At 41.6% G+C, this 13,694-nt stretch overlaps 1 long non-coding RNA gene across 1 annotated transcript; it reads right to left on the reverse strand.

Moving 5' to 3' along the window:
• Window positions 1–9,605: 9,605 nt before the first annotated feature.
• LOC111090363 lies at window positions 9,606–11,325 on the reverse strand. Its single transcript, XR_005371726.1, has 2 exons — window positions 11,207–11,325; window positions 9,606–9,792 (listed from the first exon to the last, which is right to left on the reverse strand). It is a non-coding gene; the product is annotated as an uncharacterized LOC111090363 (long non-coding RNA).
• Window positions 11,326–13,694: the final 2,369 nt, after the last annotated feature.

Below are 13,694 nucleotides of genomic sequence, written 5' to 3' on the forward strand. Positions count from 1 at the left end.
TCTTCTTCCTTTCTATTATGGTGACTATTAAGTTTTTGTCTTTCCATTAAAAAAGAGTACAGATCAGTTTGCTGATATCCACAGAACAACTTACTAGGATTTTGTTTGGGATTGCATTCCGTCTATGGATCAATCTGGGAAAAACTGACATCGTGACAGTATCGACCCTTCCCACACATTATCGTAGACTATCTCCCCCCTTATTAACCTATTTGTTTTCTGTCATTACAGTTTTATTATCTTTATTATGTTAATCTTGGGAAAATCTTGTTAGATTTACACAGAATTACTTCATTTATTTTGTGCTGTGTAAGTAGTATTATGTTTTTAATTTCAAGTTCCAATTTGTCATTACTAGTGTAGAAGAAATTAATTGAAAAAAATTGAAATTTTTTTTTAAAAAGAAGAAATTGACTTTTTCATACTAATCTAGTATCCTATAACCTTGCATTAATCATTTATTTGTTCCAAGAGGGTTGTATTTACCGTTTTGAGGGGGGGGGGCTAGGGAGGGATTTTCCACATAGACTGTCATGTTATCTTTGAAGAAGAGGATTTCTTTCTTTCTTCTTAGTCTGTTTAACTTTTATTTCCTTTTCTTATGTTATTAAATTATACAGGAATTCCAATGAGATGTTTCCAATCTTAGGGGGAAAACATCTAGCTTCTTGGCATTAAAGAAAATATCAACTACGGGTTTTTTGTTATGTTTTTTTGTCAAGTTGAAAAGACATTCCTCTCTCCTCATTTTCTGAAATGTTTTTTTAAGTCGTGATTGAGTTTTGTAGAAAAAAAAATTCATCTGTTAAAATGATATGATTTTTCGACGTCAGCCTTCATCTGATGGGATATGCCTTAATTTCTGAATGATGAACTAGTCCTGCACATTAGGGGTAAATCTCACTCTGTTATTCATGATTCCTTTTTATACACAGATTCGATTTGCTAATATTTTTTTTTTTTTTGCTAATATTTTTTTGAGAATTTTTGCATCTCTGCTCAGGACAGGTTTTGGTCTCTAATTTTTCTTTCTTATCATATGTTTGTCCGGTTTTAGCATTATGGTAATGCTGATTTTACAGAATGAGTTAAGAAGTATTTCTTCCTACTTTCTGGAAGAAATTGTAGAGAATTGGTATCATTTCTTCCCTAAATGCTCGATAAAATTCACCATTGAAACCATCTGGGCCTGTGCTTTCTGTTTTGGAAGGTTATTCACTATGGCTTCACTTTCTGTAATGGAAATATGCTTATTAAAATTGTCTATGGATGTGACGCTTGGCTGGCTCAGAGGAGTGTGCAGCTCTTGATCTCAAGGTCATGAGTTTGAGCCCCACATTGGGGATGGAAATGACTTAGATAAACACAAAGTCAAAAAAAAATATTGCTCCTTGTGTAAATTTCAGTACATTTTATTTCAAGGCATTGGTCCATGGTTCCTAAGCTCTCAAATTTCTGGACAGAGAGTTATCCATATTTTCCTTTACTCTCCTTTTAACAGTCATGGGATCAGTAGCAGTAGACCTTCTTCACCTTGGATATTATCAATTTACGTCTTTGCTGTTTTGTTTCTTCATTAGCCCGACTAGATGTTTAACAATACTATTGATCTTTTAGTCTTGTTGATCTTCTCGATTGATATCCTGTCTTCAATTTTATTGATTTCTGTTATAATTGCATCCTTTCTTTTCTTGTGCTTATTTTGGATTTAGTACACTCTTTATTTTCTAGGTTTCTAAAGGGGAAGCTTAAATTATTGATTTTAGGTCTTTATTCTTTTCTAATACACACATTCAATACTATACATTTCCCTCTTGGCACTGCTTTTCCCCTAGAGTTTGCAATATATATTTACCAGTGTTCCATGTCTAACTTCAAAAAACACTATGCCACCCCATAGGTAGTGTGGGTGTACCAAGTATTCCTAATTCCTGCCTCTGTCCCTTATAACATAGCTGCCACTCTTTTCACTTATCCATAAGCTATAATTACTAATTACATTGTTGCTATTATTATTTTGAACAAATGATCTGTTGTATCAATTAAGAATCAGGTAAATAGGGGCACCTGGGTGGCACAGTTGGCTTTTTTGTAAGCCTCTCGAGTTTCAGACCAGAGACCAGAAGTCCAAGACACTGCCTTTCAAGGTTAAGTCTGACTAGTATTTAATTTTGATTTTCCTGCTGCTACCAAACCAGAAAAGATGGGTGATAGCCTACAAATAAAGGTGAAGTGCTGGTTCACAGTGTCAGGTGCTTAAGACATTGGGGAGAACCAGTAGTAGTGAGGAGGCATGACAGAGAGAAGGGGACATGCTTTCCACCCAAACTCCCGGAATTGGCGCTGGACATAATGAGACTAGGTGAGGCATATTATAGTGAGGCTCCAGGTATTGGTTCCTGTGCTTCAGCTGTGGGGAAAAGAAGCTGGGCCTCCGAGGGGTCCCCCAGTCTGTGAGATGCTGATGCAGCGCTTCTCAAATTTGACTCAACCTAGAATTACCTAGAGATATTGTAAGAATTCTGGTGCCCATATGACACTGAAATTAAATCAAAAATTAAACCATATTCTCTCTCCAGTTATGTTTACAGGATGACAGTTACCAAAGCATCCAAATGGCTCACTGGTTGAGCATCTGCCTTTGGGTCAGGGTGTGACCCCGGGGTCGCAGGATCGAGTCCCACGTCGGGCTCCCGCAGGGAGCCTGCTTCTCCCTCTGCCTGTGTCTCTCATGAATAAATAAATAAAATTTTTTTTTAGAAAAAGAATCACAGCCATAGGCCTGAGTTTCCTTTTCCATTTTTAACATCAAATCAACTAGCATTGTCTTCTGGTTCTCCTGACTTCTGAGTCGTCATCATGATAGAAATTAGAATCCCCAGACATCTCATGATGCCAAGTCAGACCTCGATATCATCAGGCTTCTGCCCTTATTATTTTTAAGGCCATTGAAAATGAGAGGTTCCCAAAATGCTTTCTTAACATATTACAGTTTTTGCCAACTTTACACCCAGGGTCTTCTTTTTCATAAACAAATTAATACCATTTTCATCTTATCCTCTGCTCAATATGTAAAATGAAAAGCATGCTTCCATCGTCTCTGAAAGTATTGCACAGAATGTAATAGTAACTGCTAGGTCGAAAAAGAGATGTGTGGTTAGCGAATTTGGTAAATGCTGGCTTAAACAAAGTTAAACAGCTCTCTTTACTGAAGAACTGTCTAAAACGTGGACCAGCCCACCATGTATTGTAAACCGTGGAGACATGACGTATTAACTATGATCATTAGTGTCAATTATACAATTTATAAAAATATATATTTATAAATATATAATTATATATTATAATCATTATATAATAATATATATAAAATTAGACATATTAGATAAAATTAGATCATTATATAATATATATAAAATTAGATATATTAGATAAAATTAGATCATTATATAATATATATAAAATTAGATATATTAGATAAAATTAGATCATTATATAATATATATAAAATTAGATATATTAGATAAAATTAGATCATTATATAATATATATAAAATTAGATATATTAGATAAAATTAGATCATTATATAATATATATAAAATTAGATATATTAGATAAAATTATATCATTATATAATATATAATTAGATATTTTATATAAAATTATATCATTATATAATATATAATTAGATATTTTATATAAAATTATATCATTATGTAATATATATAATTTTCTATATCATATTTAAGTATATGTAATGCATTATCATAAAAGTTATAATACATAAATATAAGCATATATATATAATATGTAAAAATAGATATCCCTTACAGTCCTTTTACCCTGGAATCAAAAGACTGTTTCGTAAATTTGACAAACAGGTGAACACATTTAAGAGATTCCCTCCTTCCCTTGTTTGTAGGCACAAATACCCCCTTTGTGATATAGTCAGAGCTTAAGTGGCTATCACGCACTTACGAGAGAACCTTTAACTACACCATTTTCTCTGCGGATTCACGGCCACTTGGCTGCCCCAGACCCTGATCATCGCCAGGTATCCAAAGCACCTGCTGTGTGGGCCTCACGCCGGATACGCTCCTGCTAGAGTGCTCCAAACTGTCAACACCTTCAAACATCAGTGGGAGCGGCTCAAAATCATGCGTCTTCAAGGTCAGCTAGTAGGGCTGGGGAAGTGATCACAATTGTGGAGGGAGGACGTTGGAGGTGGTGCGCTGTCCCGTCAAGCTGCTGAGCGGTGACGTTTCAGGAGGTTTTAGGAAGCGGTGCGAGGCCGCAGGCTCCTGCTCCTCCTCCCCAACCACGCTGCAGGGCGCTGAGGAGCCGGACACCGAAGTCGAGGTGGAAGAGGGAGTGAAGCCTTCAGGTGCTTTCCACAAAGCCTGAACCCAGAGGGAGGGAACCGCCGGGGGGCAGTTACCCGAGGACCGGGGTGGGGCTCGAGGTGGGACCTCATGCCCAGGAGCCCCCCAGCTGCGTGCACGCTCATCCCTCACCAGCCCACGATGCTCCGGGCCTCCCTTCCCGCAGCTGGGCTGTGTTCACCAGGCAGCCGATCAACGGATTGGGGAACTCTTGGGTCCCCGGGGCGGTTATGTCCAGAGGGGTTAGGATACTGTCCTAGCACTGGGAAGCCCACTGTTGATGATGTCACTGTTGGTCTCTAACTATTTGTTCACAGTTGACATTGGTCTGTTGTGATGCACGAGAAGTTACAACGTTGGTGCAACTAAGTGTGCAGGTGCAGGCGCAGGTGCAGGTGCAGGTGCAGGGCGTGTGTTAGACACCCTTCATCGGATTTACAGACCACAGTCAAACCCAACCCCGCAGCAGCAGCCCTTGAGGAAGCGTATGATAGGCCCAAGAAATGGGGGCAGGGCTGGTTCACTTCTTGAAATCCACTGACGACCCCCCGTGTAAATGCTGCAAGGGACCCGCCGTGTTTGCTTGGGGCGGGAGGGCGGTGGGTTTACCAGGTGGAGGCCGCGTCAGCAGGTGCCGTGGGCCCCATTGCTTCCTTTTGCGTCCATGCGGATTTTCTGCTGTCCCGCGGGCCCTTCGAGCCTTGTCCCACTGTCCCTCAGTGGCCCTGGGCTAGTCGCTCGGTGGCCCCAGGCTGGTCCCTTGGTGGCCCCAGGCTGGTCCCTCAGTGTCCCTGGGCTGGCCCCTCTGTGTCCTCGGGCTGGTCCCTTGGTGTCCCCAGGCTGGCTCCTCTGTGTCCCTGGGCTGGTCCCTCTGTTTCCCCAGACTGGCCCCTTGGTGTCCCCGGGCTTGTTCCTTGGTGGCCCCAGGCTAGTCCCTCGGTGGTCCCGGGCTAGTCCCTCAGTGTCCCCGGGGTGGCCCCTCGGTGGCCCCGGGCTGGTCCCTCGGTGTTCCTGGGCTGGTCCCTCGGTGTCCCCAGGCTGGTTGCTCGGTGTCCCCAGGCTGGTCCCTCAGTGGCCCCAGGTTGGCCCTCAGTGGCCCCGGGCTGGCCGCCACGTGGCCTGGGTGGTGATGCTGCTGGGCCTCGGGTGCCCACCGCCTGGGAAGCCCCTGCCCCAGCCTCTGGAGTGCGGTGACTCTGCTCGACTTTCCGAGACATGTTCCGCCGCCGCCACACATCTTACAAGGTACGAGGACCTTCTTTCTCCTGCTCCTCACAAACACGTCCCCCCCCCCCTTTCCTGTTGCCTCCACCCTAATAGGGATGGAGGTGTGTGCTTGTGGCTTTGATCCACAGAACCCGTCCCTGCTGATCCACCGCCCAGCCTCTCTCCTGGGCTTGCCGACTATTTACATATCTGAGCACTGCTTTTGCTGAATCACAAAGTTTGCCTTTCTGTTTCTATGCATCTCGAGGTATTTTCTGATTTCCCTTGTGATTTCTCCTCTGACCGATTGGTTGTTTCTGTGCCGTTTAATTTCCACCGAGTTACGGAAGTTTTCCTTCTGTTGCTCCTTTCTGGTGTTCTTGCACGGGGGGTGGAAAGAGTACTTGGTATGATTTGGTAGGATTTCTTAAAAAAAGAAACAAAATATTGATTAGCACTTGTTTTGCAGCCTAACAGATACCCAGTCTATTCTGGTGAACGTTCCCTGTGCATTTAGAAAGGTGTGTGCTCGGGGATCCCCGGGTGGCCCAGTGGGTTAGCGCCGCCTGCGGCCCAGGGCCTGATCCTAGAGACCTAGGATCGAGTCCCACGTCGGGCTCCCTGCATGGAGCCTGCGTCTCCCTCTGTCTGTGTCTCTGCCTCTCTCTCTCTCTCAGGGTCTCTCATGAATAAATAAAGTCTTAAAAAATAAGAAAAGATGTGTGCTCTGGGGCTGTTCACATCCCGTTCCCTCACCGACCTCTCTGGTTGCTCTACTCATATGGAAAACGGGCTATTGATGCATCCAACCATTATTATAAACTCTTTGTTTCTCTCTTCAACGCTGTCGGATATTTTTTTTTCTTTGCGATTTTTGGGACTCTCTTGTTCGCCACATGTAATTCACTGTTACATATTCTTGATGGATTGAAACCTTTAACGATGTATAACACACTTGTGACTTGTACACTTTTACTTATTTACGTAATTCTGTATGTCTGTATTGATTTATTTTACTTGAAATCTGTTCCTTCTGATAATATAACCCTTCTGTGTGTGCGTGTGGGGGTGGGTTACTGTGTGCACAGTGTGTCTCTCTCCATCCTTTTATTTTCAGATTCATTGTGCCTTTGCATCTAAATATCCTCAGGAACAAGAGAAGAGATAGGTTGATATTTTTACTTACTCTTCCAACTTCTGCCTTATTTGGAGAGTTTAGTTTATTTACTTTTAAAGTAATAATTGGTAACAAAAAGTCACTTGTACCATTTAGCTATTTTTTTCCTGTGTCTTAATTTTTTTTTCTTTTCCCTCTTTTTCTATCTTCTATTATTGCCTTTCTCCATATGTAGTTGATGCCTGTGTGTATGTGTGTGTGTGTGTGTGTGTGTGTGTGTGGTGTATATTTTAATCTCTTCTTTCCTTTTCTGTGTGTGTATTAGCGGTTATCTTGAGGATGCAATTCATACGATCCCCTTATAGCGGCCTAGTTTGAATAATGCCAACTTTTTGTCAAAATTATATAACTGCACTTTCAAACATCTCTGTTCCTCCCCCTTTAGATTAGTATTTTCACTGGTTACATCTTTCTGCATTGGGCGCCCACTAACATCGAAACAAACAGTATACTGGTTCATGTGTTTGCCTTCTAAATCAGAGAACAAGAGGAGTTATAAACCAAAAATGCCATAATATTAGCTTTTTTATACTTTTTATATTTACCTAGGTGGTGACCTTCACCAATATTCTTTATTTAGCCGTACTGCTCATATTTAATTACTGTTCAGCCTTCTTTCCTTCCAGCTCGAGGGGCTCCTGTTAGCATTGCTTGTGGGGTAGCTCTAAAGGTAACAGACTCCCTCAGCTTTTGCTTATTTGAGAATGTCATCATTTCTCTTTAATTTCTGAAAGGCAGTTTTTATTTGCAATTCTTGGTCGACAGGTTTATCTTTCCCCTGTCGGTACTTTCATTGCCTCGTGGTTTGTTATGAAAAATAAACTATTAATATCATCGAGGATCATTGGGACTAGTCACTTTGGTCTTGTGGGATTCAAGACCCTTCTCTTTGTAAGTGTTTATTTAAATTCCAAGTAGTTGGGATCCCTGGGTGGCTCAAGGGTTTAGCGCCGGCCTTCGGGCCCAGGATGTGATCCTGGAGACACGGGATCAAATCCCACATCAGACTGTCTGCATCGAGCCTGCTTCTCCCTCTGCCTGTCTCTCTGTCTCTCTGTCTCTGTCTCTGTCTCTGTCTCTCTCTCTGTGTCTCATGAATAAATAAATGAAATCTTTACATTCCAGTGAGTTGACATACGGCATAAAATAATTTCCGACATATAATCAGGATCCTTTCTTGGTCATCATCTCTCAACAGTTTGTCTACAACGTGTCTTGGTGTAGGTCTCTATTTAGATCCTGCTTGGAGTTCATTTGAGCTCCTTGGACGTGTGATTCATTTCCTTAAACAAGTTTGGAAAATTGCATTATTTTTTTTTTCAAATTATTTCTCTACCTCTTTCTCTGTCCCTTCTCCCGGGACCCCCACAGGTTGGGCTGCTGGATGGCGACCCACAAAACCCTTGAGGTTCATTCAGCTTTCTTTGTTCTTTCTTCATTCTGCTTTTCGGGCGTGATAATTCCCATTTTCCAATGTTTGAGTTCACTGATCCTTTCTTCAGCCTAATCAAATCAATTGTTGACATTTTCTTATAAATTGTTCATTTTCATTATTGTACATTTCAGTGCCTGAATTCTTACCTGGTTCCTCTTCATGATTTTTACCTCTTTATTGATATTCCCATTTTTCATCCATCATTCTTTCTGGTTTACTTTACTTCTTTGCCTATGGCTTTCTTTAAATTCTTGAAAATATTTAATAGAGTTGAGTTAAAGTCTTAGCCTAGTAACTCCAATGTCTCGGCTTTTTCAGGGATGGTTTCTGCCCATTTCTTTCTCTTTGGCATGGGCCATATTTTCTTATTTCACCGTATGCTTTGTAATTTTGTGTTGTTGAAAACTAGACACTAGAATATTATTCTCTGGTGACTCTGTAAATCAAATTTACTCTCTTCCTAGCTGTTTCTCTTCCTGACGGTTGAAAGCTGTCCCTTTGCTCAACTAATGTAATGTTAAGATAAAGACTACCTTCAATTCCAAGAGCAAGAAGCTAAGCAAAACAAAACCAAAACAAACAGAAGAATTCTCCCTCTTTTTGTAGATTGACTTTGTCACTGGTGCTGAGCCTAGAGATCAGCAGGGGATCTGCTCAGCTCTTTTGTGAGCACTCATCCTGTCCTTGGTATTTGTCTGTGGCTTTCTAAATTCCTCCAGTACACATGGGTGCTTTTGGACGGCCAAATTTCCCCCCAAGAAACTCTCTCCAGGCTTCTGAGGTCAACTGTGTGTCTCAACCATTATCTTTTGCCCCCACGTGGGTCCAGGTCTTGCTTTACCATGCAGTGTTTCTGAGCAACGTCTGTCACTTTTCTGCCCCGAGTGGGTTCTGTGTTAGGTGAAGCAGAAATGAAAGGCTTGCATCAATCCTTCAGGTAACCCCAGACAGATTAGGACAGACAAGCATGATGCATTGTGCAGAGGCTCTGCTCCCTCTGACGCCAGAGACCAGGATCCCACGTGAAGAATGCAGGCTGCACCTCAAGACTTCCTCTGAGCCAGGGAGGGAGGTGCACCTAGAGCATCTGCAAATGGCACAAAGCTTTCCCACCATTTTCAAGTTGCCTCGTCTTTGACTCAACATTTGCCTGATTGCAGTAAACAGTTGGCTGTTTTCCAGAGTCCTGACACGGTGGGTTGGGTTTCCGCTTGCTTCTCCTTTTCTCTGTGGGGGAGGGCAGTTTGGAGCTGCCCAGTCCACCGTTTTGCCAAAGTTACTCTGTTGACTTCACCTCTTTTTGAGTTTCTATGAATTTCCTGGATTTTTTCTCCACTTTCCCATGCTTTTGTGTGTATATAAACAGACTGATCTAATAACAAAAACTAACATGGAGAACGTTGCTTCACAATAACAGAATATTTATTAAACCATATGGTTAAGCAACGTCTATCTTCCTAGAAAATTGCTGGTATTTTTGAAGTATACATCAGGTATTTGGCAGTAAAATATACACTTAAGCTTGTTTTCACCAATCTGACATGGTTTCCAGTATGGAGATAATCTGAATCATTTTTTGTTGGCTTTTTTTCTGAAATGTAATTGACAATATATCATTGTATTAGTTTTGGGTGTACAACATAATGATTTTATACTTGTAATATTTTGAAATCACCACCACAAGTTCTAGGTAACATCTATATTAATATTCCTTTTTTTTTAAAACATGCAATAAAAAGAAAATGGTCTCACTATTTCTATCTCTTCCTGCCGCAGCTTTCTACAAGTTGAGGACATGTAGATCTGTCCATAAATAGATCTACATACTGTCCGTAAATAGATGTACACAAACAGACACACACACACACACACACACACATCCAAATATGTTATTGAATTATTTTGTTTCATGGAGAATGTTTGTCTTTATAACTTTTCTTGAACCACCATATTTTAATTTTGCTTGTAACCCATGCAAGACAACTTGAAGGTAATACGAAGGGTAAGAAGGAATATATTTTGACAAATAACTAAGCTGCAACATAATAATCTGATATCTGAGCTTCTGTCTGTCAGATGCAATCATAAATAAAAGATAGAAAGAAGCAAGGGACTGCTTTTTAAGGAAATTAAATTGTCTTGAGAATATTTCAAAAATGTGACTTGAAAGGGCATATACATGACATAAGTGTTCTTCAGATTTCTGTTGATTCCTGAATGATCCTGGGTGAGATCAATCGTGCTGATGTTCTTGTCTTGTGTCTAAATGCTCATCCAGGGAATAAATTCCTTTAGAGCAAAGGGCCTTGCTCATGGCCCCAGACACCAGAGGCAGACTGTGACTTAAGCTTTTAAGGTGATTCAGGCTTCACCGCACCCCCCGGGGCACTCAGGAGCTCGATTTAATGTCTCCTTTGCGTTTTAGGATTTTTCTATGTGATAATTAAGACAGCAACTAGTACAACCATTTTAGGCATCTGCCCATACAAATAGCTCCTGAAGTGAGGGCTGTGGATGTCTTGAGGTTTTGTACATTTTCTCAGTGGGCCAAATGTCAAGATGTGGAATATCAAAGTTCTGAATACATTGGAACAAAAGGAGGAAAAACCTGCCATGTTTGCAACTGAGGCATGGAAATCCGATATACAGGGACTACGACGGCAGATAAAGGATGTAGAACGGCTGCATTTGTGTAGTTGGTATTAAAGGCATTTTGCCACAACTGGTTAACAAATGTGTGTATACTTCTTCCAAAGTCTCTGAATTTAAGTAATTAGACATTAAGATTCTTATCAAGTGGCATTTTGCATTTTGTTCTGTTTCATGCTGTTTATGCAGAAGCCACAGGATATTTAACCTCTGAGAAACCTGCATTAAATCAATATTACATTAGTGTTTTAAAGCCATTAGCTCAATAGCCATATGTCCAGATATTTTCTCCATTCAGAAAGTTAGGAATCAGTAAATAAAAATGAGATAATTAACAATGAATACCTGCTACTCACATTTTATGTATACAACATTATCTCTTTCCATTCGAAGCGTGTTCAGCTGTTACCTATCATTCAAGAAATGTAAACCCATACCCCCCATATTGCATGGCAATGGAGCTCTTGTGGTGACCTCACATATGTTTCCATGGCAGCATATTCATCTGGAAATGGCATCGCGCTTTGATTTGTAGATGGTCAAAGACGGACTCCTGAATTATACCCATTAAAAGGCTAATTTTCAAAAGAAACTCTTAGGTTGGAAATTTCGCAATGCAGGATTATAAACTAACACACTATTTATATTTTTAGTGAGTATGCATTTCTACTTCGGAATCTGAAGTAGCATTTCATCATCCAAATGCCTTGCAATTAGGATATCTACAAGGAAGGTAGGTATTTGCACCAGAGTAAGGGATATAGTTTGGGCAACTCACCAGCATCACAGGCTGAGTTGCTCCCTGGCCCATATGGGTGCTCATCTACTTCGGCTGCAGACTCTCTGGCTTAAACAGTATAAAATTGTTTTCTCATTGTCCTAGAGACTGGAAGTCCCAGATCAAGGCCTGGTTTGAGTGGTTGGTGAGGACTCTTAGCTTGTGGGCAGGACGTACAGAGAAAGAGAGAGAGAGAAAGAGAGAGAGATAAGGAGTAGGTTCTGGTCCCTTTATATAAGGACACTAACCCTATGAGATCACAGCCCACCCTTAGAACCTCATTTAAACTTGAGTAACCCTGATTATTTCCTTGGAGATCCCATCCCCAAATGCAGCTCTGCTGGGGGTAGCAGCTCCAGCGTAGGCACTGGGGAGAGGGTCACAATCATTCAGTCCGTGACTCCTGGCCTCTTTATCTCCATCTTCCTACGGCTTTGGCATCTGCATCTCCAGCTGTAACAGAGTGATAGATTTGTATCTCCTGAGATCAAGTGGCCTGTCGGGATCGCTGGGTGTTTGGTGTCCTGAGAGATCATTCAAGGTTACTTTGAACGTCAGCAAAGCAGTAATGAACTAGAGATGATTATCGATTTTTAAAAATAAGCTATTAATAAAAGAAAAAAAATAAAACTTCCTCTGCAACATTTGAGTCAAGGTAAGAGACTAGATGTTTTCCTGTGTTTTGTGAGAAGGCTCTAATGTGCCCAAGTCTATGCAATCAGCTGGATACTCCAAAACCTCAGGCATTCACTTTGACCCCTTCCTGGCTCCTTCCCATCTGCTTTGCTCAGTGAATCTGGGAGATCACATTCACTGACCCCAGGCCTGACCTTTTTTCTACAGGCAAAAAAAGTGAGTCGAGGGATGCCCACCATATAACCTCACAGCATCTCAGAGGGATCCACAATTTTAACTCAGAATTCAGATTATTAAAACTATTTAAAGTTACAGCTGTCAGTAGAGACCCCTGGGAGTTGGAATAATGTTTACCTGTAGCATCATAAAATAATGTAAGGTACTCCTGCTATAAAACTACATGCATCCTGAAAAATGTCATATTCTGCAAAATCATGGATGACAAAACACAGGGCTTATGAGGAAAAGAAGGTCAGCACCAACTCTTTTAAGCCGATGGTAACTTCAGCTCCAGAGCCCTGATTAAAGCAGCAATGATCCTAAGTGAGGTCTAGCCCCGTCCTTGGGCATCACCACGTAGAGCCACCACCTGTGCGTCTTCGCAGGTCCTCAGACTTGCAGGGCTTTGAAGACATTTACTTCTAATAGAGACCATTCCATCAACATGAAAACTATCACTCAGGGGCAGCCCTCTTCATCAGTATTTGAACACGGGGAGACATTTCCTCGCCGCTCCTCTGTCCATCCTTGAGTTTCCTGGGATATCTCATAATGGAAAAACAGAGACCAAGGCACAGATTCCTTACCCTCAAGGGCTGTTTTGTTCCCTTACGGTCTTTCTATATTGCTGATGTCTTTATCTGTAATCCTGCTGTGACCTGACCATAATCCCTTCATGTTATTAACATGCTAGGGGAAACGATATGAACCAACGGGGTCTATACAAGCTAATATTCTCTTCCTGTGTATACGAACGAATTTAAATCAGAGAAACAACATAGGAATAGACTGTATTTGGGGTTATGACACGAAAGAAAAATAAAGAACAGAGACCGCCGATTACCTCCTGAAGAGGGCCAGGCTTCATGAAGCCCATCGTCCCAGAAATTCGCACACACACACCTGCAATCGTGCTTCTTTAGTCAATGACTCTCTCTGTGCTTCTTCAAATGTGAACGATCTTGCTTCCTTCTTCCCCCCCTTCCTTTAGATTTTGTACCTGCTCAGGCTGTACACACCGGCGCGACCCCGTTCTTTCCCATAGGTTCCATCTACACCTGGAAAGAGCGATGGTCCTCCTACCCCGGCTCTGCGCCCGCTGCACCCTGAGCAGCTCTCTTTGGTAGGAGACCTTTGTGACTTTGTGACCTTTGTGACTTTGTGACTTTGAGACTTTTGTAGGAGACCTCTTTGGTAGGATCGCTTTGTGA

The sequence above is a fragment of the Canis lupus genome, chromosome 16, assembly GCF_011100685.1.
Source record: "Canis lupus familiaris isolate Mischka breed German Shepherd chromosome 16, alternate assembly UU_Cfam_GSD_1.0, whole genome shotgun sequence".
NCBI classification, from domain to species: domain Eukaryota; kingdom Metazoa; phylum Chordata; class Mammalia; order Carnivora; family Canidae; genus Canis; species Canis lupus.